This window comes from Mauremys reevesii, linkage group 1 (assembly GCF_016161935.1).
Source record: "Mauremys reevesii isolate NIE-2019 linkage group 1, ASM1616193v1, whole genome shotgun sequence".
Lineage (NCBI taxonomy): Eukaryota > Metazoa > Chordata > Testudines > Geoemydidae > Mauremys > Mauremys reevesii.
In genome coordinates, this window is record NC_052623.1 from 116,941,347 (window position 1) to 116,967,929 (window position 26,583).

Consider the following 26,583-nt stretch of genomic DNA (forward strand, 5'->3'; position numbering starts at 1 on the left):
AATTAAAAAAAAAAAGTAAAAAAAGCGCAAGGTTTCTGGGAAGAGACTGCTTTTTAAAGAAACCACCCTGCTACAGGGAACACTTGCTTCTGTAATTTGTAGAAAGGAGCTCTCTTAATTATGCTCAGTTTATTGCCTCTCTCTCTCGCTCTCTCTTTCTCTCTCTCGCTCTCTGCGCCTGTCTGTGTATATGCAGAGGGCTAGAGAAAGCTGGCTGCACTACCTGAATAGCTATTGAAAGAGTGAGACTTCTCAGCTCCTGCTTCATTACTGGGTAGCAGCTATTCCAGTGTGTAAGAGAGCCTAACTGCATTCTCCCCTTGAAAACCCTTTGGTAAGTCTCTTATGCTGACAGAGCTGCAGATTAACTCAGCAGAGGAAGAGGGTGGGGGGAGAGCTTGTATGCTGCATGAGATCAATTAGAGTTGAAAGATTTTTTTTGTAATGTGTTCAATCTTTTCTGTATCATTGCAATGCAAGAAATTGCGTGGAGTGGTCTATGTGCTCAAAAGCAATGTTAAGTAAATTAAGGAGAGCTTAAATCAGCTGAAAAAACTACTAGAGATGAGATTGGTAATGCTGTGTAGAAATGCAAGATGATTCTTTTATCCTTCACTTTTTTCTGTTTATTGTACTGGATGTGTTAAAAGGCTCAGAATAACACAACTTGTTTTCTTGCTGGTGGATGGCTTTGGAAATGTAAAACTTTTAACAGAACAGGGATGACAGGTAATGATATAGAGGAGAAATGTGTGGGGTTTTTTTTATTTGCCTGCACATCATTTCACCTGCTTCTGTTGCTTACCATTCAGATTTACTATGCTCAAGAAAAGTCTAAAGAACTAAGGAATGCACATCTACTGCTCAAGTCGCTGATGTGTATGCTTGTTAAGTATGCTTGTCACATGTTTTATTAGTCATCTGGCTGATAAATGGTGCTGTCCAAGTCATTCATTTCAATATATATATACACACACACACACACTCACAGATATGCATTTTTATTTACCTAGACACCATGGATCAAGTGCATTAGACTCAAGAGGAAATGATAGCTCCCCTCAGAGAGGTCAGGTCATGGCTCTCCTGCCCTAGCAGAACAAGGATAATGTGAATGATAGATTTGAATTGTGCAATTATTACAGCTTTCCAGTAAGCTCAAGGCTTGAACTTTTGGATTGAAAAGGTGTTAACAAGCTGCATTGGCGATGGACTAGAGGCTGTTGCTTAAATACAGGAAATAACAGAACGATTGGCTCCTAACTGAATCCAAGTCTATTTCTCTTACAAGTAAATCCAGTCTAGCTGCATCAGTATCAGGACATGATACTGTGGACTCATCAGTTACTGTCAGTCCAGTCCAGATCTCTGTTGGATACAGCTGTGCATTGGATCATATAGATGACACAGCTGTATTTATAACTGTCAGGAGGGCTGTTCCTTATAGCTAGAAAATATACAGTGATAATTTTAGACTCCTGCTTCATGTCCTACTCATCACTTTCTCTGTCCCTGAACAAACACGATAGATCTAAGGATTAGGTTTTAGGTCTGCAATAGTTACTTTCAAGTCACTGTGGGTATATTTACTTTCCCTATCCAGGGCAAAAGGGACTATATTGATTTTTTTTCCAGTTGACTTTATCTGTAGTGTTTAAGGAGCAACTTTTATAAGCTAGTATAAGAACACCGCTCAGCTCACTGGCAAAGTACAAAATAAGTGCTGCTTCCTCAAGCTCAGTAATTTCACATTAGATTGATAGAGGAATCATTCTGAAGGGTACAGGCTGACAGACTGAGCTAGGGAATTGATAAGTGAGCTTGTATAACTAGTCGCTATAGAATTTATAAATAGGACTACTTATGTGCCATGTGTTCCAGGTTTTGAGATCCAGCATTACTCTGTCAATAGCAAACTAAATTGTTGCTAAAATTGCATCATTGCCTAGGACATTTAGTGCATTAAACGCATTACAGGGGAGCAATAGATAGGGTAAAAAAATTGGAAGCAGAGTAATTTTTTTCTTGCATTTATGTATAACTTCCATCATTGCTGAATACAATTATGCAGTGCGTTTTCTACATTTTTTTTTTTTTTTTGCTTTTGTGGGCCAGCTTTATCTACATGTATGAGAGTAAAATTACAGTAATGACAAAGAATTTCAGCACAAAGGGAATTAGGGACAGTAGCTATTGGTACATCTGGTCCTGAGTATTGAATTCATACTTGAGCTTGTTCCTGTTAACTAGGTGATTTTGCTGTTGTCCCTTTTCCCATGTAACAATGACCACGATTTGCAAACCAACCTAAGAGAAACCAGGCTTGTGGAAAAAACTCCCATTTGCTGGGGCCCGATTTGAATACCTTTATGCCTGTTGAGCAGCCTCAGACTCTGTGAGCAGTTCCCAGTGATTTCAGTGTTATTCCTTGTAGAGTAAGATGCTGCTCAGCACTGGTAAGGGTAGAAGAATTGGGCCTTGGGTGATACAGAAGTTCTGTATTAACCATGGGATGTGTCTTTACAAGCCAGATTGTGGCTCGTCCTTGCATGAGTGCTAGGGCAAAATGCTCAAGGAGTCTTACCCCACCTCCATCCCTGCACAAGTGACGCTCCCTCCATGTGACTTGGTATTTCACATTGCCCCAAAGTGAGTGGGAAGAGGCAGGCAAAAAGTGGTGTTATGGTGTCATGCCTTCTAACATAGTGGGCTAGGTATGCCTGAGAAACCAGTGTAGCCATCCTAAAGGCTGGTACATTCTCTGCACCCACACACCTGTGTATTAGGTAGCCTAGGGAAGGGATGGACAGTGCACACTGCCTCCAATGCAGAGCTAAGCCTAATTCTCACATTTTGCCCCCATGTTATAAGAGATGGTCAAAAAACCTGTAAAGCATATGTGGGTTCAGTCAAAAATCACATTTTTGGCAAGGTGGGGGGGGGGGGAATTATGAATAAATGTAAACTTGGAAAATTTTGACCTGCTCTCAATGTAACACAAAGTAAACATGAATTCCATTCTCAGTAAAGGTTTAACCCATCCACCAACCGTAGAACAGGGATACTCCCTAGCAATGTTCAAGATTGGACATTTTTCTAAAAGATACACTCTAGGAATTATTTTGGGGAAGTTCTATGGCCTGTGCTATACAGGAGGTCAGAGTAGACAATCACAGTGGTCCCATCTGGTCTTGGGATCTCTGAATGCCATGCACCTCCCAGGTTACTAATATGAATCTTTGTCCTATAAAGTTTAATGCTATACAAAATCTTCAGACACAGCCAGCATCAGACACAGCCACAGAAATCTCAACACACCTTCAAGCCAACCCGGGTTTTCATAAAAAATTTCCTCTGTTGCTCCTTCAGCTTTAAATGCCCCTCCTCCCTCTCATCCTCATCAAAGATTACAATTCATGAAGCAGAGAATGCCAGATGTTCAAGCACTGGCAAAGAGCTCTTCTAAATTGTTTCTAGTTTTTCACACATCTATATGACAGATTTTCATTACTCCCCTCTGTTTTTATATATTGAATCTATCAAAGCATTTCGGTACCCATCATTTAGCTATCATAAGGGTGCTCATCACAACTCCTAGTGGACAACTTAATTAGTTTTAAGATAGGACTTGACAAATTTATGAGTGGGATTGTATGATGGGGTTCCTTGTGGGGAGGGGGCATCACTCAGCAGTCCTGGATAGTCCCTTCCAGCTCATGGCTAAAATCTCATGCTGCAGGGCTTCAGCCAGTCACCTGCAGGTATCAGGAAGCGAATGTTTTCCCCATTGTCTTCTGGGTTTGTGGGGGCTGTTTGGTTGTTGGTTTTCTTTTTTCTTCTTCCTTTTTCTGAAGCATCAGAGAGAGCCATAGTTGAAGATGGGCAACTGGATGGGGTGGGCCAATGCTTTGAGGTGGCACTGAGCATTCTCTCATAGACTTCAAAGTCAAAAAGGACCATCATGATCATCTAGTCTGACCTCCTGCACATCACAGGCCACAGAATCTCACCTACTCACTCCTGTAATAGGCCCATAACCTCTGGTTGAGTTACTGAAGTCCTCTAATCTTGATTTAAAGACTTCAAGTTAGAGACTGAACCCTTTACTCTAGTTCACACCAAAAAGTGACCTATGCCTATAGCACTCTGTACCTAAAAGCAGCACCCTGGAAAAGAAGATTCATCCTGTCATATAATTCTGATATATTTCATACATAGCATGCCATGTAAGATATCATATGAAAGGTCATGATCTGCTGAAACCCATTGTTTTGTCCAAATATGTATATCACTACTGTGTATGAAGTTATAAGATTTTGCTGTATGGTTGTTACTGAAATATGTTGTAAATTAGAGAGTCTCTACTGTTAGGTGGTGATCTACTCCCAGGAGGTGTTAAGTGACCATTAATCAACAGGGGAGTTATAAGCAACGGATTTACAATTCTGTAAGAGGGCTGCACAAGCATCATACAATGGGGATTGCTCAACTCTGTGATTTAGCAAAGCCCACCAGGATATGTCTAGGTTAGTGTTTTGCAGGCACATGGACTGAGTATATAAAATAGGGGGCAGGGCATCATTCTTTTACCTTTCTCCTCCCCCACCTATGCTGGAAGCAACAAGAATGCTGGGAAGACAAAGACTTGAATTCAGGAGACTGGTCCCAGGCTTAAAGAGAAAGCCCATGTATTAAGAAGTATAACCTACCTGTGGGGTGAGAAATTGCTTGATCCACATACTGCCTACTCTAATAAAGTTTAAGATTTAGACTTACCTTTTATATTCTTTGGTGACTATCACTGACCTTTTGTGCCTACCACTTATAATCAGTTGAAATCTATCTTTCTATAGCTAATAAATCTATTTTATATTTTACCTAAAACAGTGTGTTTTTGCTTGAAGTGCTTGGGAAATCTCAGCTCAGTTTACAAAGGCTTGTGTGTGCTCTCTACATAGAGGGAGGGGCAGACTGGGTAATGAACTTACACTGGCCAGGCTGCTGACCAATGCAAGAAGGGATATTCTGGGGGTACAAGGCTGGGGAGATTTGCTGGTGCCTTTCTCTGTATGATTCATGAGTGGCTCAGAGAGCATTTACGTAATTTAGCTGGGTGTGGGGCTCCATATGCTGTTGTACTAAGTGAGCTTGGAGGGTTTTGATGCTTGTCACTAGCAAACCATTGTGAGAAATGACCCAGGATGGAGAGTTAAGGGGGCACAGCAGTACCCCAGTTCCAGGTTGTACCCCAGAGATCTTGTCACAATGCCCCATGCTGCAGAGGAAGGCAGGAGTCTCTGCCAATCTGACTTGGGGGAAAATTCCTTCCCAACCCCAAATATGAGGATAAGTTAGACCTAAGCATGTGGGTGAGACCCACCAGCCAGACAGCTGGGTAAGAGTTCTCTGTAGTAACTCAGATCCCTTCCCCCGCTAGTGTCCCATCTTCAGCTGTTGGAGATATTTGCTATTAGCAGTTTCAGGAGGACCATATGCCATTGTGGAAAACCTCATTGTACCATAAACTTATGAAGCTCAGTTGCTCCCTCAGGTACTTGGCTGGCTTGTTCTTGCTTGCATGCTCAGGGTCTAACCAATTACCATATGTGAGATAACAAAGAAATTCCCGGCCCTTGAGGTTTTTGCCTTCCTTTGCAACATGAGGTGTGGACCACTTGCCAGGATTATCTGGGCACTTAATCAACTCCCTCCCATTGCAGGAGCCTTGGGCACTGGTGCACCCCAGTCCCTCCAGCTCTCTGCCTTTGACACATAAGAGTTTAGTCCCCAGAGGGCTGTTATACTGTGATCTAATTCTAATTGTTGGGTTTAGTTGGTGGTGGCTGGGGGTGTTAGTGGCTTGTGATTTACAGGAAGCCAGACTACATGATCTGGTGGTCCCTTCTGATCTTAAACTCTATGAGTCTATGAGTATGACAAGCACCTGTTTTCAAAAAGGTATTCATAGTGTGGGGCGACTTCTGTGTGTTGCAACTATACTCACAAAAATCCTGATGAATGCATCATAAATGCATAAGATATGTTGGATTAGAAACAGTTTTCTAGGTTTTACTTCCAACATATTTTCCCTTACATATGCTGCAGAGAGAAGCTCAGTGCGTTATTTGTGCCATGGTTTTCCAGGGCCGAGTCCAGGCACCTCTGTGCTTCTCAGTTCATAGACCCATCGCCTCTGGGCTTGCTGCATCAGTTATGAATGTAAAAAAAATTGCTTTGAGCCCCAGCACCTCTTTCATTACAAATTAAGCACTGGAGAAGCTGTATGGGGAACATTTTAGAACATAGCTACAGCACAGGACATATATCAGTGTTTCTCAAACTGGGGTCGCTGCTTGTGTAGGGAAAACCCCTGGCGGGCCGGGCCGGTTTGTTTACCTGCCCCATCCGCAGGTCCGGCCGATCGTGGCTCCCACTGGCTGCAGTTCTCAGCTGCAGGCCAATGGGGGCTGTTGGAAGCGGCGGCCAGTAAGTCCCTCGGCCCGTGCCGCTTCCAGCAGCTCCCATTGGCCTGGAGCAGTGAATCGTGGCCAGTGGGAGCCGCAATCGGACAGACCTGCGGACGGGGAAACTGGCCCGGCCCGCTGGGGTCTTTCCCTACACAAGCAGCAACCCCAGTTTGAGAAACACTGGCATATATACACTCATTATCCCAGAGAACAAGCCCCCCCTGCTCCAAAAACAAAAAATGAGACCTGCACAAGGAAACAACAATATAGTTGCTCTGCACATTCCCTTAACCACAGCTTTGTAAACCGTTTTAAGCAGGTGAAGCTCACTTACTTCAAAATAAATTAAAATAAGAATAAGATGCATTATTAGGTTTCAAAGAGCACCACCAGCTCTAAAAGACTAGAAGCCAAAGCCTGCCGGCCTTTTTTTATCCAGAAAAATCTCAGTGACTTTAGATGGTGTTTTCAGTGAGAAACTATGGCAAGATACATCTCTAGGACTAGAACAGATGCTTGTAAAGCAGCTTCTTTCAATTATGAAAACAAAGTTAAAGCATTGTAGCATATGCTGTGTTGATTCATGTCTTACAAAATATCATTCCATGTAGATATATTTGGTAAATGCAATAAGAAAGCTGGTGTTACCTTGGAAAAATACATTTGACTGCAGCATTAGCCACTTTCATATCATACTTGACAAACATGCAGTATGGTTTAATACAATGCCATAGAACTTAGGGAGTTGATACAGAGGAATGCCATTCCCATCTTTTTTCTGAATATATTAAAATGCTCTTTGCAAATGTAAAACACTGGTAAACAATTCTGTTTATGGGAGTCTGACCCTGCAGGTGCAGTTCCTAGTGTTCACAACATAAAAACACGGTGCTATCCCCCATCTGCAAAACAGAGATAATACTTCTTTTGTTCCACCCTTTATCTGTGTTGTTTACTTATACTGTAAACTCTTTGAGGCAGAGACTGTCTCCTGTATGAATGCACAGCACCTGAGATAGTCAGTCCCTCATCTTGGTTGAGGCCTGCAGGTGCTATGGTATAGAAATAATAAGTTCAACACCTGGCAGTAATGGACATCCTTGGCAGTCTCAGCCAATGACTTAATGGTGCCAATGACCTTTAGAAGTGGTCCTTCCAGAACACTGAGCAGAGGAATAAATCTGTGACAGGTGTTATTGCCCATGCTGTACCTGTTCAGTGGTCAAAGAGGGCTTCAGTCTCCACACCTATTCATTTGACACCTTTTACAAGTAAGAAAATACACACACATGTACACATGTAAAGAATAATAATAGCAATTCTGGAATCCAAGAGTTTGGAAATGTATGTGACGATGATATTGACAATGCCTGAGGAATACAGATTTCTTTGACAGTTATATTGGCTCTGCAGAAGTGACAATATTAAAAACTTGTTTTTGACAGTTAACTAAGCAGACGTGAGTCAGAAATCACAAGTGGAGCAGATATGTCTACCCACCCCGTCCTGGAGCTCAAATGCCTTTCTTGCTCCTTTTCAGTCTCTCTACAGATTATAGGCTTGCAGACAGTACCTTGCATCTATGGTTATCTGCAAACCCTCTGATAGATCTCCAGGGAAATTATGGCTTTCAGATTCAAATTCTCCCTCTCCCCAAAATGACAGAATACAGTTAGCCACCTTTAGAGAATTAAACAGTCATTTGGTAGTGACATCTCTCAGCAATGAAGGGAGAACTTATTTATTGATTGAATTTCTTATAGCCATTACCTGCAGTTTCTGAAGTCGTTTACAGAATCAGCTGTTCATGTCAGCAAACAGCAGTGGTTACCTTAGAATTTGCAAAGAGGTCCAATGTTATATTTAAAAATAAAAAATGGAAAACTGATTTCTGTATGAGAACAGCATGCAATGCAGACAAGCATTCATGCTCTGCTTTGTTTATTGGAAAGCACCATTGTATTACACTTTTAAAGCAACTCCAGACAGTGCCACAGATTTGAATTACTGCCTCACTCTCATTACAGAACTCCCTGGAATCTTTTTGGGCACATTTTTCAAGTTGAATATCCTGCTGTTGTACATTTCTAATGCAGGAGCACAGTGCTCCTCTCCTTCGGAGGACTGCCACCTTTTTAGTGTGACATCCCTTGAGGTGATTTGTAATAAAAGCAAACTAAAAGACAAAAATAAGGACAATCATATGTCTTCCTGAGATTTGATTCCATTGTGTATGGTTTGGGACTCTATCAGAACAAAACTGAGATCTGCTCGAGGGAACAGTGAGGGGACTTATCCCATTCATTTAAATTGTTGCCGGTAGCACCTCAGTTCTATAATGTGTTCAATTTTTGGAACATTGCTGCTTGCAGATAAGGAGAATGGCTATAACGATTGTCTATTTAAGTTAGAAAATCTGTGTACCACAAGCATAAATCAGATAAACTACACTTGTGATTTCCTCATGCACCCAATAGTTCAGTTTATGGCCTATGCTGCAGAGACCTGAGCTCCTGAGGGCATGAGGCTTACTTTTTCCTAACAAGTGACTATCCTACCCAGATACGTATATTCTTCTGAGTAAAGGCCCTTACATCTCAACTGTGAATAATGAGTGTTGTTGTATGTTAACTATTAGAGATGAGGCAAAGTTCTAATTTGGATCTGATCTTACACAAAGTTTGGGGATGTTCAGTGCTAGTTTCAGAGGGGTAGCCGTGTTAGTCTGGATCTGTAAAAGAAGCAAAGAATCCTGTGGCACCTTATAGACTAACAGACGTTTTGCAGCATGAGCTTTCGTGGGTGAATACCCACTTCTTCGGATGCAAGTAGTGGAAATTTCCAGGGGCAGGTATATATATGCAAGCAAGAAGCAAGCTAGAGATAACGAGGTTAGTTCAATCAGGGAGGATGAGGCCCTGTTCTAGCAGTAGAGGTGTGAAAACCAAGGGAGGAGAAACTGGTTCTGTAGTTGGCAAGCCATTCACAGTCTTTGTTTAATCCTGAGCTGATGGTGTCAAATTTGCAGATGAACTGAAGCTCAGCAGTTTCTCTTTGAAGTCTGGTCCTGAAGTTTTTTTGTTGTAGGATGGCCACCTTAAGATCTGCTATTGTGTGGCCAGGGAGGTTGAAGTGTTCTCCTACAGGTTTTTGTATATTGCCATTCCTAATATCTGATTTGTGTCCATTTATCCTTTTCCTTAGAGACTGTCCAGTTTGGCCGATGTACATAGCAGAGGGGCATTGCTGGCATATGATGGCGTATATTACATTGGTGGACGTGCAGGTGAATGAACTGGTGATGGTGTGGCTGATCTGGTTAGGTCCTGTGATGGTGTCGCTGGTGTAGATATGTGGGCAGAGTTGGCATCGAGATTTGTTGCATGGATTGGTTCCTGAGCTAGAGTTACTATGGTGCGGTGTGCAGTTACTGGTGAGAATATGCTTCAGGTTGGCAGGTTGTCTGTGGGCGAGGACTGGCAGTGCTAGTTTGTTGGGGTTAAGAGTTTCTCATATAAACACATATAGAGCTATATCTGTACATACCCATTGTCAGCAGTGCCCCACATCAATTCTCACATAAACTCAGGACATCTGTATCTCACTCCAACACTGTCATTTTTTTTTTTTAGAATTTGAATTGAAAGTATATCAGAGTAAATGGCTCCAGATCATAGAACTACAAGAACCACCGCTTTGTGAAGTCTGTTCAAATCAGTGACACTCAAAGGACAATCACATCTTCAGTTATTTTGTCCTAAGTTTTGATTCCACTAAGTAAGGGTCAGACTAAATCAAAACACTATTTACAACAGGATCCTTTCTTTTCAGCTCTACTGTTATTAAAGGCATTTGGCCTGTCTTAGTAAGAGAGAAACTGCTCACACGACTTACTTAAGGAGATACACGTGGCACACAATTTGGATTTGTGAGTACAGTAATTTAAAGTAAGCTGCATTCCTTGTCTCTCTCATTTAAGATCTGTGGAATCAGTAATCTTCCATCTGGATTATGAACCCAGACTGGGTCACTACAGTTATGTGGTGAGGAGGGAGATTCATCATAGACTGAGTGTAGCAGGGTGAAAACTGTCATTTGCTCATTTTTTCCAGTTGGACAAAAAATGACACTGGGCAACAGCAACTTATAGGGTCCTCAGTTTCTCCCTGGTGACAGTGAGTTTTTTGTTTTCTCTCTAAGAGCTAGCAATCCCTTTGGTTTTAACATCACAGTCACCTAGAATGAAGATCACACATTCGCATGCACAATGCACAGTCACCCCCACTCCTCTGTGTAAAACATTAGCATACGAATATTTTTAGTAATAGCATAAGAGGTGCCATATGAGCTCAATCAATGGTCCATCAAATCCAGCATCTTGCACAGTTAGAAGCAGCTGTGATTTTTAACAATGATTTCACAATAAAAAATATGCCTGTGATATTACCTCCCATCATTCAGATTTACAGCACAATGACTTGATATTTATATAACAACTTTATGCTTTTCTTTTTCAATTCAGTAAATAGTACTATAGAAATACAGCACACTCTGAGACCTGAAAAGGGATGGGAGCAGGGAGGAATAAAGCTAGCTGAAATTTGGGATTTCTGGTTTTGCAAGAATTTTTGACACTGAAATTTTTCACAAACCAGAAAGCCTCAAAAAACTTCATTTTAGAAACACCAACACATGGTCTTTGATTTAAGGAGTGAGAAACATAAGAAAGCTGTTCAGTATGAGCCTGATCCTGTCCCACTGAAACTAACGGAAGTTTTGCTATTGACTTCAAAGGAGGAAGGATCAGGGCCTAGTTTTTCAACTTTTTTCTTAAACAAAAACACTCTCTAGAGGAGCAGGTGTTGCCTGAAATTGACATTCTTGTCAGTTTCACAGCTGCTATGACCTTTCAAGAATGTCAGTTTCAGTCTGTGCTGCCCAGGGCTGCCTGCTGGGAGCCAGCTGGCCTGGGAGCTTGAAAGCTCTGGGTCTCTAGCCCAGTGGCAGTCTACATGGTGGGGCTGCCCCAGAGCACAGATCCTGCAAGCCCAAGTCCCTGGCACAGGGGCGATACTCTTGGTGAGGCTCCCCAGAAGCCCATTAGGCGAACAGGCTTCCATTGGATCTCTGGCAGGGTTGCAGCAGGGTCCCTTCCTGTGATGCGGTGGGAGGTTATCAAATTCAACTCACTGCAAGAAATTTCAGGTTTGACAAACTGGCATTTTCTGACAAAACTCTGTTTAATTGGAAAATTTCCTAGTCAGGCCCATTTGCACAAGCGGGTTCTTTGGATCAAGCAGGCCCCAAGACAACCCATCCAAATGACTGGAGGAGCTTCCAGGGATAAGCCTTTTCTGCTGGAACTTGGCAGAGAAGCCACAGCTGCCTGACTCTGCCTGACAGAGCACAGATTTACTGCCAGTGTTTTAACAGGGAGCTCCTACAAACATTCTCTTCCCTCATCCGTGAGAAACTCCTTGGGCTGGGGATCATGTGATGCAAAGAGGAGTGGGAGACATAGACATAGAAAGCTGTTCACAAGAAGCCTGATCCTGTCCCACTGAAATCAATGGAAGTTTTGCTGTTGACTTCAATGGAAGAAGGATCAGGGCCTAGTTTTTCAACTTTTTTCTTAAACAAAAACACTTTCTTATTACCATAGCCAAGATAGGAGGCAGAACTGCTTGGCAAATAAACCGCCTTTCAGATACCTTTCTGGTGCTTTACAGACAAGGATAAAGACAAAGCCCCTGGCCTGAACTGCTCACAAGGATGATATTAATCCATGGGGCTGGGTGCCTGTTATTAGGTTACCCAACACTTCTCTTGTAAGACCCTGAATTCAGGAAGTGGCGGGGGGAGGTGGGTGAGTGGAACAGATCTGATGAGGAGTGGTGTGCAGGGGATAAACCTGGAACTGGCTGGGTAAAGAGACTAGGACAAGAAGCTGGGATTAGGTCATGGGGAGACACTGAGATTGGATGAGGAGTCCAGGCAGGGAGACTGTGACTGATAGCCAGTGGGGAAAGGGAATAGGGGCAACTAGAGACTAGGATTTTGGGGTGGGGGGAGAGAAATGGATCAGATGAGGAGCTGGAAGGGAGGCAAATGGGACTGGCTGGGCAAGGACACTGGGGACAAATTGCTGGGAAGAACTGGGAACGGCTGAACAAGGAGAGTGAGAGAGGGAATGACTAGGACTGGCTGGGCCAGCAGAAGAGTTGCACAGGCAGCCTTAATTCTGTCATTTCCTAACTTTTGAGAGCTTGACTCTGCAACCTAAATAATGTTCTTTTAGTGTGTGTGTGTGTGTGTGTGTGTGTGTGAGAGAGAGAGAGAGAGAGAGAGAGAGAGAGCTATTCTTAGATATATTGGTATTAAAAACAGTTTTCTTTTTGTGTAACTGAAACAAGGGGAAGGTGTAGAAGTATCTTCCCTTTGGAAATAGTACTGAAAATGCCTGACGCTAGGTGTAATCTGGTCCATTATAAAAGTAAAGGGAGGGAGGAATGCTCTTTAGAAGGTCTTTCTGAGTCCCGGAGTTAAGTCATCTCTAAAAGGGATGCTTTAGCAGTACCAAGAGAAGGGTGTAGAGGCAGAGGAAGAAAAACATATTGTTTCTCAGGCACTTGAAGATACTCAGCTCAAAACCAGGTAAGAGAATTTGTTGAAACAAGTGTTTCACAGTGATAAGGAGGGATACAGAATCACGCACAGATTCCCCTCCCCCATCTTATAGGAAATGATGAGTGGTGGCAGCTGTTTCTTCCAGCCTTATGCTCCACTAAATTCCTCTCTGTTCTCCCTTGTTATGGAAGCCTAATTGTGCCAACTGAAACAGCTTAGTAGATCTTATAGGAGGCTTTGAGTAACCCTGCGTCCCATCCCTACGCACCCTCTTGTCACTTGGGAGCACGTTCTCCTGCTGGTAGCTGTCATGTGCACTCCCCACATAGCCTATACGTGAGGGTGCACCATTGACTGAGCATTCACGATTTCTTGAGGAGCCTTCTTAATAACAGTGACTGAGTAGCGCTGGATGCCTTTACTGTTTGTTTTTAATTTGGTTAGGATGAGGGTAAAATGTTGGGGCATGTAAAGTGACCAGTGCTTCAGCAAATCTATGTGAGATGGTGATGCAATTATTTGTTCCTTGAGCATATTTGCACATGGCAAGGTCCGATCTGATTTGTACAGCTTCAGCTGAACTTAACAGGATGCCAAGTACACAGGGCATCTGCCATAGTATTTTAAACATACTGAGCTGAATTGTAGCATTTAAAGCCAGAACTGGTTAAGGAAAGGTGTGAGAAGGCACGATGCCACTAGCCGCTCCACGAGACATCCTGCTTGCAGATGAGAAGTGCAGGCAGTATGTCTTTTGAGCACTTGTGGCCTGATCCAAATACAGGCAAAATTAACGAGTCTTCCCGTTGACCATAATGGGTGTTGACTCAGGCCCTTGCTAAGCACAGCGAGGATATGTTCTTACACCTTCCTTTTGGAGATACAGAATATGCTAACTCCAGTGCTAAGCCAACACCACCATATAGAAGGTGGGGTGCGGATACACCCCTTTTTTCTCCTCCACCCCTTTTGAGTAGTCTAGTATCTCTGGTGATGCCATGCACCAGCATAAGAGTTTACACAAAGTGTAAGGTGATCGATATTCAAGCCCACAATGGCTGAAGTTCGATGTAACACAAATGCTTACAGGAACATTCTTTATGCCAGGAAAACAGTAAATCCCTAATAAATGACCTGTGCAAAAAAGATTTTTCTTCTGTTCCGCCTGAGCAAATTATCAGTTTTCTGTACCAAATATAAAAGAAAGCAGATGTACAGGGATGGATTTAATTAATTAGAGCCTATTACAGTTAACTAAGAAAGAGCAACCAAAATTTAAACTGCTATTTTCATTATGTCTCTAAGTAGGGGACACTTGGTACTGTGCAAGGCTTGAAAGATAAGACAGTAATGAGACCACATCAGAATCAAAAGCAGGGTTTTTTTAAACAACGTTATACATAGTAAAGCCAAATGGATTTGAACTCTACAACCCCAATGTATTCCAGGTGCCAAAGTATCAGGATGAATCTGAAGATGTTATCCCACTGGGATCAGGAGCCAAAAAAGCCCATAAGGTGCTATCAGTTCGAGCCTGGGGAATTGTATTCCCATATTACACGAAAAATCAATCAATTTAGCTTTGCAAGGAAAAGCACCATGTGAGATTGCACCTGACAATATCATCTGTGATTTTATTTATTTATTTATTTATTTATTTTAGAAGATTCATGCAGCCTTGAAAGTGAGGGCTTGGCAGATAGTGACAGCAAGTTTGTCAAAGGCTTATCATTCTTGTTTATACTTTGTTGAAAATTATGTGGCTGTCCCATTCGTCGCAAAGTAGGTTCAGAAAATATTAGCATTAGCACTGTTTTTGCAGAACTTGCAGTTTCAGGATAGAGGTTTTTAATGCTGGGAAGATGTATGCTCTGGTTCATCATGTAAGAATAACGGAGACCTATATGTAAACTTGTGGAGTTAATACAGATAAAGGAATTTAGATTCAAATATTTGAACTCTCTAATTTATTACAATGCTCTCATGTTTCTAACCCAGGATTGCCCCTTTTGCACGGGATGTGAATTGTTTGAAGGAGTTATGCAGTATGATTTACTGTATATTTATAGTAGTGCCATTTTTGGTTTTACACTATAAAAGGAGGACAGTAAGACTGTTTTAGCTGTACAGTGCAAAATAACAATTGTGGCCAAGATTTTCAAAAATAGGCTACTAACTGCATATTTCGGCACCTAAATAAGCAATCAGCTTTTCAAAAGTGCTGAGCACTAAATGTGGACTCAGGAGCCGACCATTAGACTCCTATTTTTGAAAAATGTAGCCTCCGAGTTTACACTAAATTTTCACTTTTACAATGTACATTTTAGGGCTCTAATGTTACAACCCACCTGTACAAAGGAAATGTCTGAGGAGTGAGGATCTAGCCATCCAACCCTTGAATATTTGTTACTCATGTGAGTAGTCCTATTCAAGTCAATGAAACTGCCAGCACGAGCAAGGACTAGCATGAATAATGTTTAACTGCATCAGGCCCCGGTTTTTGTTTTTGTTTTTGTTTTGTTTTCCTAGTCTGTGCTATTTTCAGCTGCTACTGTTTATTGTCATTATTAGGTAAGAAAAAGATGCCAGGGTTCTTTCTTTTTTTTTTCTTTTGGAGGGAAGGCGTAAATCAGTTCTGACATTTGTATCTGTACTTCAAGCGGAGGCCAATATCTGGCTTTGGAGGAAGCCAAAACACAAACCAACCAAACAAAAGCCTATAATACATTTCACATAGGGAAAGTGGCAAGGGGAATGTCTTCCTGATAATAAATTACTTTTTCAGTGACAAAATATGAAATTTAATATTAAAACATTTTGCTCTGCTTTCACACCTAAAAAAAGTAATTAGATGTGGTTATGTTCGTGGCTGAATGCATTATACACACTATGTGGGATTGTCCCTGTCTGGCCCGTCTCACCCTATGAGGAAATGAAGCACCAGCTGTTACTGTTGCATTAGTGGATAGGTTTCTGCCAGTGGTCACATTTCACAAAGCAATTGGTACAATGTGTAAGGTTGTGTAATTTATGAGGAATTAATTGGAAAGAGATTTCCTAACAGAAATCAACATGAGTAAAAGCAAAATAGCCAGCCTGAAATCTCTCCCATACGATGTGTGAGAGATAACTATGCATAAACATTATCATTTTCTACATATTCTTACCCTCATGAACTATAATATTCTTAGGAAGACATTACAGGTTTTTTATACTGGCAGACTCCTCCAGGGAGGAGTGGGGGCTGACAAGAAACAAGAGTGGTAATGTATAAATAAATATATATTGAAGGTAACAAGCCAACCCAGTAGAATTTTGGGGGTAAGAACCATTAGAGTTTCAGGAGTAAAAGTTGAGAGAGATTTCTGTGTATAAATCTGTTCCTTACTGGAAATGGATGCAGATTTTTAAAAATAACAGGAAGGTTGTCTCCATTCTGGGCAGTCTTTCATGAAAAAGGGGGGAGAGAGAGAAGAGAGAGAGCAAAAAACTGCAGCTATGGAATATGTGAGGTTCTCACTACCAACATTTCGCTTTTGTAATGAAGACACATACATACCTGGCAAAATCCACAAAACAGAAGCCAGTGGAGTGCAGATGTGCACACATCAGCATACCTTGACATAGATTGAAATGAATTTGCAGAGATGTAACTGGACATACAGGAAGAGAAAGGGGGACAGAGAGAGACCGTGGTACTTCAATTCTCTTCCCCTGGCCAAAGTGTTTCATTTTTCCTCCCCCTGCCCAGCATCAGCACCTCCTTCCAAAACCAGTGGCAATTCCCCCATAGCTTTTCCTTGCAGAGGAGTAGAAGAAAACCTGCAGTCTATGGGAAGCCCCACTGCGTTGGCAGGTTTTCTAGCCTGTTCTAGTGGGCTGTGTACAGTGCTTGCCTAGAAGAGAAGAGACTTGATGCTTTCCATGATTTTTTAGTTGCATCTGATTCCAGTCTCTTTCTTAAATAAACAGCATTTGATTTAATTATTGCTAAACAGCAGCTCTCCCAACTGTCCTGGGTACATGGGACTGTCCTGTTTTGACCCCTGAAACATCCTGTCCCAGTAGAAATAGAGGATTTCCCACATGCCGTGGTGCCTGCAGCCATACACATGTTACACACGGTGAAGAGCTAGGGAGGGGACCAGCTTCAGTTGCTTGTGGGCATGCTCAGCCCCCTTGGGGGAACTTTGGGGTGGAGTGTGATATTTCCCCAGACTGGAAGGTGGGGGCTGAGTGTGGCACAGACTTGGCAGGCGAAACACTGGGACCAGCATGATTTCACAGGGGTTGGCAGTGACACCTGGCATCTCCCCTGTTCCCTCGGCACTGAGCATGGCAGCTGCTGCACTTGGGAACTGCTCTGTTCTCAGTGAGTGACTCTGTTGCGTCCTGCTTTGGCCACATGGAATGTTGGGAGGTACGATGCAGTGTTGTCAAGATCACCAAAAGGGGCTTTGGCTGGACTGTGGTCACTGGCCTTTCAGATGTCCACATGCTTCTTGACCCCCCTCAAAGAATTCTAATAGATAGGTGAGGCATGATTTTCCTTTACAGAAGCCATGTTAACTCTTCCCCAACCTATTGTGTAGATCTATTTGTCTGATAATTCTGTCTTTTACAATAGTTTCAATCAATTTGTCTAGTACTGGAGTTAGGCTTACCAGCCTATAATTGAAGGCTTGCCTCTGGAATCTTTTAAAAAAAATGGTGTTACATCTGGTACAAAGGCTGATTTAAGTGATAGGTTACATACTACAGTTAGTAGAGCTGCAATTTCATGTTTTAGTTCATTCACAACTCTTGGGTGAATACCATCTGGCCCTACTGACATATTACTCTTTAATTTATCTATCTGTTCCAAAACCACCTCTATTGACCTCTCAGTCTGGGACAGTTCCTCAGATTTGTCACCTAAAAAGAATAGGTCAGGTGTGGGAATCTCTCTCACATTCTGTGCAGTGAAGACCAATGCAAAGAATTCATTTAGCTTCTCTGCGGTGGCCTTGTCATCCGTGAGTGCCCCTTTAGCACCTCGATCACCTAGTGGCCCCACTGATTGCTTGGCAGGCTTCCTGCTTCTGATGTACTTTAAAACAATTTTGCTGTTAGCTCTTGTGTCTTTTGCTAGTTGCTCGTCAAATTCTTTTTTTGGTCTGCCTCATTATACTTTTCCTCTTGATTTACCAGAGTTTATGCTCCTTTCTATTTTCCTCACTGGGATTTGACTTGCAAATGTTAAAGAATGTCTTTTTGTCTCTAACTACCTTTTATGCTGTTGTTTAACTATGGTCACATTTTTTTGGTCCTCTTCTTTCTTTTATTTTTTTAATTTGGGGTATACACTTAGTTTGCGCCTCTGTTGTGGTGTTTGTAAACAGTTTCCATGCAGCTTGCCAGCATTTCTCTCTTCTAACTGTTCTTTTTCATTTCTTTTAAATTAGCCTCTTCATTTTGTGTAGTTCCCCTTTTTGAAGCTAAATGCTCCTGTGGTGGGTTTCTTTGCTATTTCCCCCCACACAAGGATGTTAAATTTAAGTACATGAGGGTTGCTATTACTGAGCATTCAGCTTGGACCAGATGCTGTGTACCACTTAGGACGAAATCAAGAATTACCTCTCCCTTGTGGGTTTCAGAACTAGCTGCTCAAAGAAGCAATCTTTAATGGTGTCTAGAAATTTTAACTCTGCATCCCGTCCTGAGGTGACATGTATCCAGTCAATGTGGGGATACTTGAAATCCCTCATTATTAAGTTTTCTGTTTTTGTTGCCTCTCTAATCAACTGAGCATTTCACAGTCACTGTCACCATCCTGGTCTGGTGGTTGGTAATATCTCTCTCCTGCTATACTCTTGTTACTGAAGTATGGAATTTCTATTCAGAAAGATTCTATGGTACAGTTATATTCATTAAAGATTTTTACTTTATTTGACTTTATGCTTTCTTTTACATATAGTGTTACTAACCCACCTAGCACAACCTACTCTGTCATTTCTATATATTTTGTATCCTGGTATTATCATGCCCCATTGATTATCATCATTACACCAAGTTTCAGTGATGCCTATTATACCAATATGCTAATTTAATATGAAGTACTCAAGTTCACCCATCTTAGTATTTAGACTTCTTGCATTTGTGTACAAGCACTTATAAATTTTGTCAATATTTATTTATCTGCCTTCAAGTGGTGTAACTGAATGAGACTCTTTTTATCGTTTCTCTTCAGTTCCTTCCTGTACTTCTGTCCTCTCCTCTTTACTAGGATATAGAATACCCACTTTAATAAATCCTCCCTTAAGGGATGTCTCTGTCCCAACTGTGTGCTCCTCCATACCTGTCAGTTTTCCCCCAGCCCTGAGTTCAAAAACTCCTCCAGGAGTTCCTAAATTCCTAATAAACCTAAATCTCTCCACTGAACACCATTGTCTCATTCACGCATTGAGACCTTGTAGTTCTGCCTGTCTAACTGGTCCTATGCATGGAATTGGAAGCATTTCAGAGAATGCTGCCATGGAGGTCCTGGACTTTGATCTCTTACATAGCTGCCTTGGCCTCCAGAACCTCTCTTATCTTTCCCTGTGTCATTGGTACCTACATGTACCATGACCACCAGCTTTTCCTCAGTACTGCACATAAGCCTGTCTAGATGTCTTGAGAGGTCCATAATCTTTGCAGTCAGCAGGCAATTCACCACGAGGTTCTCCCAGTCAGCACAAACCCAACTATCTATTTTTAATAATTGAATCCCCGATTACGATTATCTATCTCCTCCTAATAACTGAGGTCCACTCGTCCAGAGAGGTATCTCAGTGCGAGAGGATGCCATGACATTATCTGGAAGGAGGGTCCCAACTAAGGGATCATTTTCTTCTGCTTTAGCTTGATGTTCTCCTTTCCCTAGACTTTCCTCCTCCTCAACAGCACAGAAGCTGTCAGACTGGGGGTGGTACTGCTCTATTGTGTCCTGGACAGTCTCATCTATATACCTCTCTGTCTCCCTTAGCTCCTCCAAATTAGCCACTCTGGTCTCAAGAGCCCATACTCGGTCTCTGAGGGCCATGAGTTGCTTGCATTGAATGCACACGTACACCATCTTCCCACAAGGCATACATGCTGCATTCAGTGCAATAAATTGGATAGCACCACTCTGTTGCTGAACTTTCTGCCTACATTCTCATTACTCCTGTAGGGTTTTTTGTTTGTTTGTTCTTTGGGGGGTGGGGTTGGGGGGGGGAGAGGGGTTGTTATTGGCCTAAATTCAACCAATGTTTGTTATGCATATCTTGCTCTTGCACTCCCTCTCTAAGCTCCCCTGTTTGCTGCTCCTGTTCACTAGCTCCTTTGGTTGCTTAGGAGCTGGCTTTTTAAACCCCTGTTCTCCCTGAGATAGCCCCACCCCCTTATCAAAGGATTCTAAAGTGATTAGGAATCAGAGGATGGCAGGCTAGAGCCTCATTAGGAAGTTCACAGCCTTGCCTAGCAGACCTCTAGGCTGAGCACTCAGCCCCCCCAAACACAACACACTATAAACTTCAATCAAGCAGGCACATGGTTGCACACAACAACAAACAAGCAAACAAACAGACAACGAACTTGATCCCAAGGGTCACGTAGTCCCTCCTCCTTCACCTGGAAAACTTGCCTTTGCATCAAACCAAAGGCTTGGAAAGGGAAAGCTGGAGATGGGGGCGGGGGAGGGCCCACTGAAGTAGTGCTTATATGGAAACAGTGGCCCCGAGATTGCATTATTACAAAACTCCTTTACAGAGTGAGGAGGTGATTTGACGATATTTCTATCAACCCCTGTGGAGTTCCTCGTGCAAAATCCATTTAACTTTGGCTTAATGCAGATTTTGTGTGCATGTGAACTTCAACCTCAGATGAAACAAAAGTACAGGACTCACCCCCATTAAACTATATAAATATGCTCAGGGCTTAGAATTATACAGTTGTAAATACCAACTACAAGAAAAGAGTTCAAAGAATATTTTTTTAGAATATCTGTCCTGCTGGAACTCTGCTCTAATGGAGGAGGTAGACTCAGCTTTCCAGACTGTAGCTCACAAATTATACCAGAGTATTTTACAAGAGTGTCAGGGAGGGTTATAACGTATAGAATTATTGATCAGAATGAATAGAATTAAATCTTGAAGAGAAAAATACAAAAAATAACTGGTAGAGCAATGTGGATTAGGACAGATATTACAGGGTATCGCTTTATCTTCTGAGAAGATACATGAAAAAAACAAGAGGAAAAGCGTGAAAGAAAAATGATCACCTTGTTCCCACTATAAATAAGTTGTAGCAGATCTCCTGTCAGGAAACATTTCCCAAACTAGTTTTATTTAAAGATTCCTCACAAAGTGCAAATAGTCTTGTAATCAAGACTTAATTTACCCTGATTAGCATAGCAATTTGCAATACCTTTTCAAAAAGCGCTCATCAATTTTAGCTCTTACTAGACTGAAAACACCACACGAATTGCTGCCATAGTCTTAAACTGCTAATCAATTTTGAAAATCTAAATCAATCTGCATTTTTCCACTATCATTCTTCGATCACTGGTTGTAATGCCCTTCATGACCTTGAAGTGTGAGAAATGAGTTTTCAGGAGGAATAATTAGCTAAAATTATGCCTCATTTAGGCATTGTAATTTTTACCCCCTATCTGGTTAAAATACTAAGTGCATACTAAATACTGAGATAGAGAAAAAGAATTATTTTTAGTAACCAAGGACACTGCAAGGTAGCTCCACTTCTGTTATTTTTTAAGTCTGTTGGGAAAAATTGCTACACTTTAAGAGTTTACATTTTTAAAAAATGATAGATGTATGTTGTGTAAACTAAGCTACTGAACAGGATGAGTTGACAGGCCTTTTGAAAAACTATGTGCTCAAAAATACTTATGTTAGTTAATCCTTGTATTTAAAAAACATAGAATCAGCCCCACTGTTGAATATGTAGCTACACCCCAGCTTTTGTATCAGCTACACCCCAGAAATTTTTCACATGCTACACTCAACTGAGCTCCCTCGTATCCACTCCCCATTTTCCCCGTGTGGGCACTCACCTCAGCTCCCTGTACTTGTAGCAGGTCTGAAGGCTGTCACTGGGCAAGTCCTGCGGGCAGAGCAGAAGGGCCATGGGCTGCTGGAAGCAGGGCAAGAATGGGCAGGCCTCTGGGAGGAGCCCTGGTGCCCCACCGCAGCAGAAATGGGGAACAGTGATGGCCATCCCATTGCCCACTCAAGTTTGGCCTTGCGGATCCCTCCATCATGCCAGAGAGTAGCAGGGCCAAAATTCAGTGAGTGGCAGCGCAGCCTGGCAAACAGGGGTTGCAGTGCCACTCAGGTCTGTCCCTACTGCACCTCTGTCATAACAGGAGGAGTAGCAGGACGAAAATTGAGTGAGTGGTGTTGCAACTGGGTGCACAGGGGACGCAGCGTTGCTCAGGGAGAGGCCATGGGGCCAAACATGAGCAGAGCTGCAACCCCTGTGTGCCAGGTCACAATGCCCCTCGCTCACATTTGCCCTCCCTATCCCCCCCGGTAATGACGGAGGGGTCCTGGTACCAAACCAAAGAGAGCTGATGGGCAGCCAGTACTGCTTCTCCTCACCGCTGCCATTGGGTCAGCTCCTGCACCAGGGCTCGCCCTGCTTCTAGCAGCTCGAGCCTTGGGTGTCCTTGCCAATATTACGCACTGTGGGTAACGTGTACAGCTGTGGGCTCCACTGTTCTGTATTATTATGGTTTCACTTCCATGTTGCCACAGATAATCTTTATGCAGGGTGACTGCACCTCAGAATAATGAATGTTCAGATGTCAGAAGTCTAGACTTTTTTTTTAGCAGCCAAATCTAATCATCTACCATCTGAAGCTTCTTTCACTCATATATTTATTAGAAGGACATGGGGACAGCTCTTCTCTGGCAAAGGAAGTTCCCATCCAAATTCAATGTTTAGAGCCCACCGTATTAAAAACAATTTGTGTGTGTGTTCTCAGTTAAGCCCATAAAACTTTTATGCTGAAGTCAGGCTGCCCCGTTACCCTCTTCTGCCTCTCTCTCCTTTCTTCTCTTTCTGCAGCACCAGCAGCACAGTCCAGTGGTCAGGTCCAGTGAATGCAGCGGCAAAGAGGCCAGTCAAAGAGAGAAAAAGAAAAGTGCCAAAAAAACAAAAAAAAAGTAAAAAAAAAAAGTTAAAGTAAATATTGTTGGCAATGAGCAGTATACTGCACACTGCATACTGCACTGCAAGCTGCTGCTAAATGTGTTTGTTGTGCTGGTTGTGTTGCAAGTTTGTTGTTCTGCACTGCTCACTGCTCATCATGCCATCATGTGTGTTGCATGTGTGGTGTGTGCTGGGCTCTCTCTGACATTGCTGTTGTGTGTGTGTGGGTGCCTGTGTAGATTTGTTCGCCAGTTCCTCCTACATGATCTGTCTTCTTTGATGATGATGATGTGTTGTGTGTTTGTGCCAAAAACCGGACATAACACATACCCTCTCCAGCATGCCCATGCCATATTTTTTTCCTGCTGAGCCTGTGACGTGGCTACTTCTTGGTTCTTCAGTCACCTGACAGAATGAATGGTTTCAGTGACATTATCACTTGCACCTCAACACCTTTGCCCCTTATGCAAACTCCTGTGGAGGCCATCTCTCCGCCAACTATTACGCTTATCTGGAGTGTCACTTGTGATTAGTCACAGCTGAGCAGGACTTCTCAGATGGACTCTTGCCACCTGCCACTGCACACTAGCCATAGACTATGGACCCCTGGGGCACAACAATGTGAAAGCAGCATAACTTCCTTTTGGCATAATTTTTGTGCACTTTTGGCACTTCTTTTGCATAATGGGACCCTATGTTTTCCTGTGTTGTGAGTCTGCATCAGCTTTTGACTGAAAGAGATGAGTATTTTTGCCTTTGCAAATACAAATTTTACATGGATGCAAATTTCTACCTTTTTTATTAAAAGCAAAGCAATTGCCAACTTAATGGTGTCAAAGTCCAACCAATTGTCATTCACAATGAGTTTATGGCTCAGAATGAAAATAATTAGCAAAACTCATTTCTTGGTCTCTAATTTATCCTGTTAGGAAATAGTCCTATTAATTTCAAGTGGTTATCTATAAGATTTTCCACCTGATGACATAACAAATACCCAAATGTTTAGTAGAGTAGTGACAGGAGATAATCATCAGAGATGTAGGTGACTCAAAATATAGGAATGTCATTGGCAGCTACCTAATGGTAACTAAATACAAGTAAATACACTAATGATAAGCTGTTAGTGCTTTAAATAAAAATATGCACCATCCTCACTGTGTCTATGCACCAGGCCTTGAAAGTTAACAAACATGGGCTCTCTCAAACCAATGAGGAAGTGATCTCTTGGGCCAAGGGCCCTCTGCTGACAAGGTCCTGCTACAGACATTCAACTACAGGAATCCTGAGCTCCAGACTTTAAAATACAGGGATTGTTACTGTGACTGTATCTGTTCTTCTCAACTAGTGTGAGAGTACATAAGGAAAGAGGTATGAAAAATACAGGAGTGCAAGTTCTCCACATCTTGCTTACTGCTTCATGCTCCAGTTTTAGCCAACAAATAAAGTGAAATGTTTGATATCTTACTACCTTCATTTTCTATTCTAATACCGTGAAGCAGCACTAGTTCAGTACTCTACCATATTTTAGAAAAAAACATCTTCTTGCATTCACCACTCTTAAAACTAGTCCATTGGTCACCATTGGACAGAGGAAGCTGCATCTAGACAGGCTGACTGAGCCAAATGAATGACCAGCAGGCTCGTGGTAACAGTATGAACAAACATCTAAGCACTGTGCTTACATTAAAGATGGGGCAGATGAGAAAGAAAATGAAAGAGCATCAACATTGAGAAGAGTGACAAAAGAGCATAAGAGTTGGAGGGGAATAGATGAGATAGGGCCAGAGTATACTAGAGGAGAGAACATAGTAACAGGAATTGCTGTACCAGATCAGATCTTTGATCCATTTTTTCCAATATCCTGTTTCTAACAGCAACCAGAAATAAATGTTTCAGAGGAAGGTGTAAGAAAACCCTGTAGTGGGCAGCTGTGAGGTAACCTCCCTATAGTGTGTATAACCAGTTAGAGGTTGGTTTATGCCCTGAAGTGTGAGGGGAAGATGACAACTGAGATGAAAAGAGAAGAGCCAAAAGGATTCGTTTTCCTTCTGTGTTCTTTTGGGTTGTGGATATAATTCAAAGCCTTCAGGGTGTACCTGTGTAAATCATATGGGCAAACGAGTCATCCATGAACATCATGTGTTCTCTGTTTTTATGTGACACTTACTCCAGCCTCGGGAATTCTGAGTTCCTGATATTGTTACTCAATGTTGCCCTTAATAACAATTTCTATATATATACACACACCAAAAGCACTTTTCTAAAAACTGTTGAACTGACAACTTTCCACACATCCCAGGCTTGCTACAGAACCTCAGCTGATTTATATTGTTCTAAGGGGTAAGAACGTTATCTTACAATGGCTGTAATGCAATTTAATTTTACTAACAATGGCAAGTGAAGGTTTCCACACAGCAGCTGCCCAGAACACATCTTTTCTCAGCAAAAGCGCTCAGATTAAGTCTATATACTTTTATGATTAAAATTAAAAATATCCTCTAGTGTGTGCTCTCATGCCAGGGGGCGTTTCTAATGTTGTGGCTTAAATATAAATATCTATCGAGGAATGTTGTCATTCCTTTTTTAGGGCTTTCTTGTGCCATTTAGCCACAGCCTCGCATTAGAAGCAATGCAGAGCTTCAACTGCCCCGGGGGCAGCTCCTGGAAGAATTCTGACCCAGACTAGCAGAATATTCTTCCTAGCACTCTCTGGTATGCAAAAAAATTAAAAAAAACCCAAACAACTCAGTGCTGCACCTCTTCAGGGAGTGCAGGACACTCCCCATCTAGCTCTCCTGCTGGCACATGGAGGCAGGTGCAAAAAGCATGGCCTTTCTTCATCTCTGACCCCTTTGGACATGTTCATCACCCATTTTTAGATCCCTTCCAATTCTCCTGGTTCCTTTGTGATGAGGGGTGACCATGACTGAATGTAGAGTTCCAGGGAAAGCCATTAATTATACAGATATTTATAACATTTTTGTTATTTTCTATCCCATTTGTTATACAACTTAATATTTTGTTTGCTTTTCTGACTGCCACTGTCCATGGAGCAGAGGGTTTTCACTGAGGTGTCTATGATAATAGCCAGGTCTTTAACCTCAGTAATTCCAATGGATACTGAACCCAGAAATGTGGACGAGTAGGTCCAATGATTCCTTCAAATGCGTTACTTTCACAATTTCCCTTAATGGTTGCCCAAGGATGTTAAATAAGAGCGATGGCAGGACAGGGCCTTGAGTAACTCTGCTTGTCAGTGTTCTTGGAAAAGAGAAGCTGCTGCCTATCATGACTAATTGGAATGGATAGGAAGGAA

General features: G+C 42.2%; 1 protein-coding gene across 2 annotated transcripts in view; it reads left to right on the plus strand.

The window, feature by feature from the left end:
* The first annotated feature begins 208 nt into the window (after positions 1 to 208).
* ST6GAL2 (ST6 beta-galactoside alpha-2,6-sialyltransferase 2) overlaps positions 209 to 26,583 on the plus strand; it is a 256,017-nt gene continuing 229,642 nt past the window's right edge. For both annotated transcript variants that reach the window (XM_039535105.1, XM_039535135.1), the window contains exon 1: positions 209 to 334. The gene's annotated coding sequence lies outside the window, so the exon portion shown is untranslated. The remainder of the gene's footprint in view (positions 335 to 26,583) is intronic.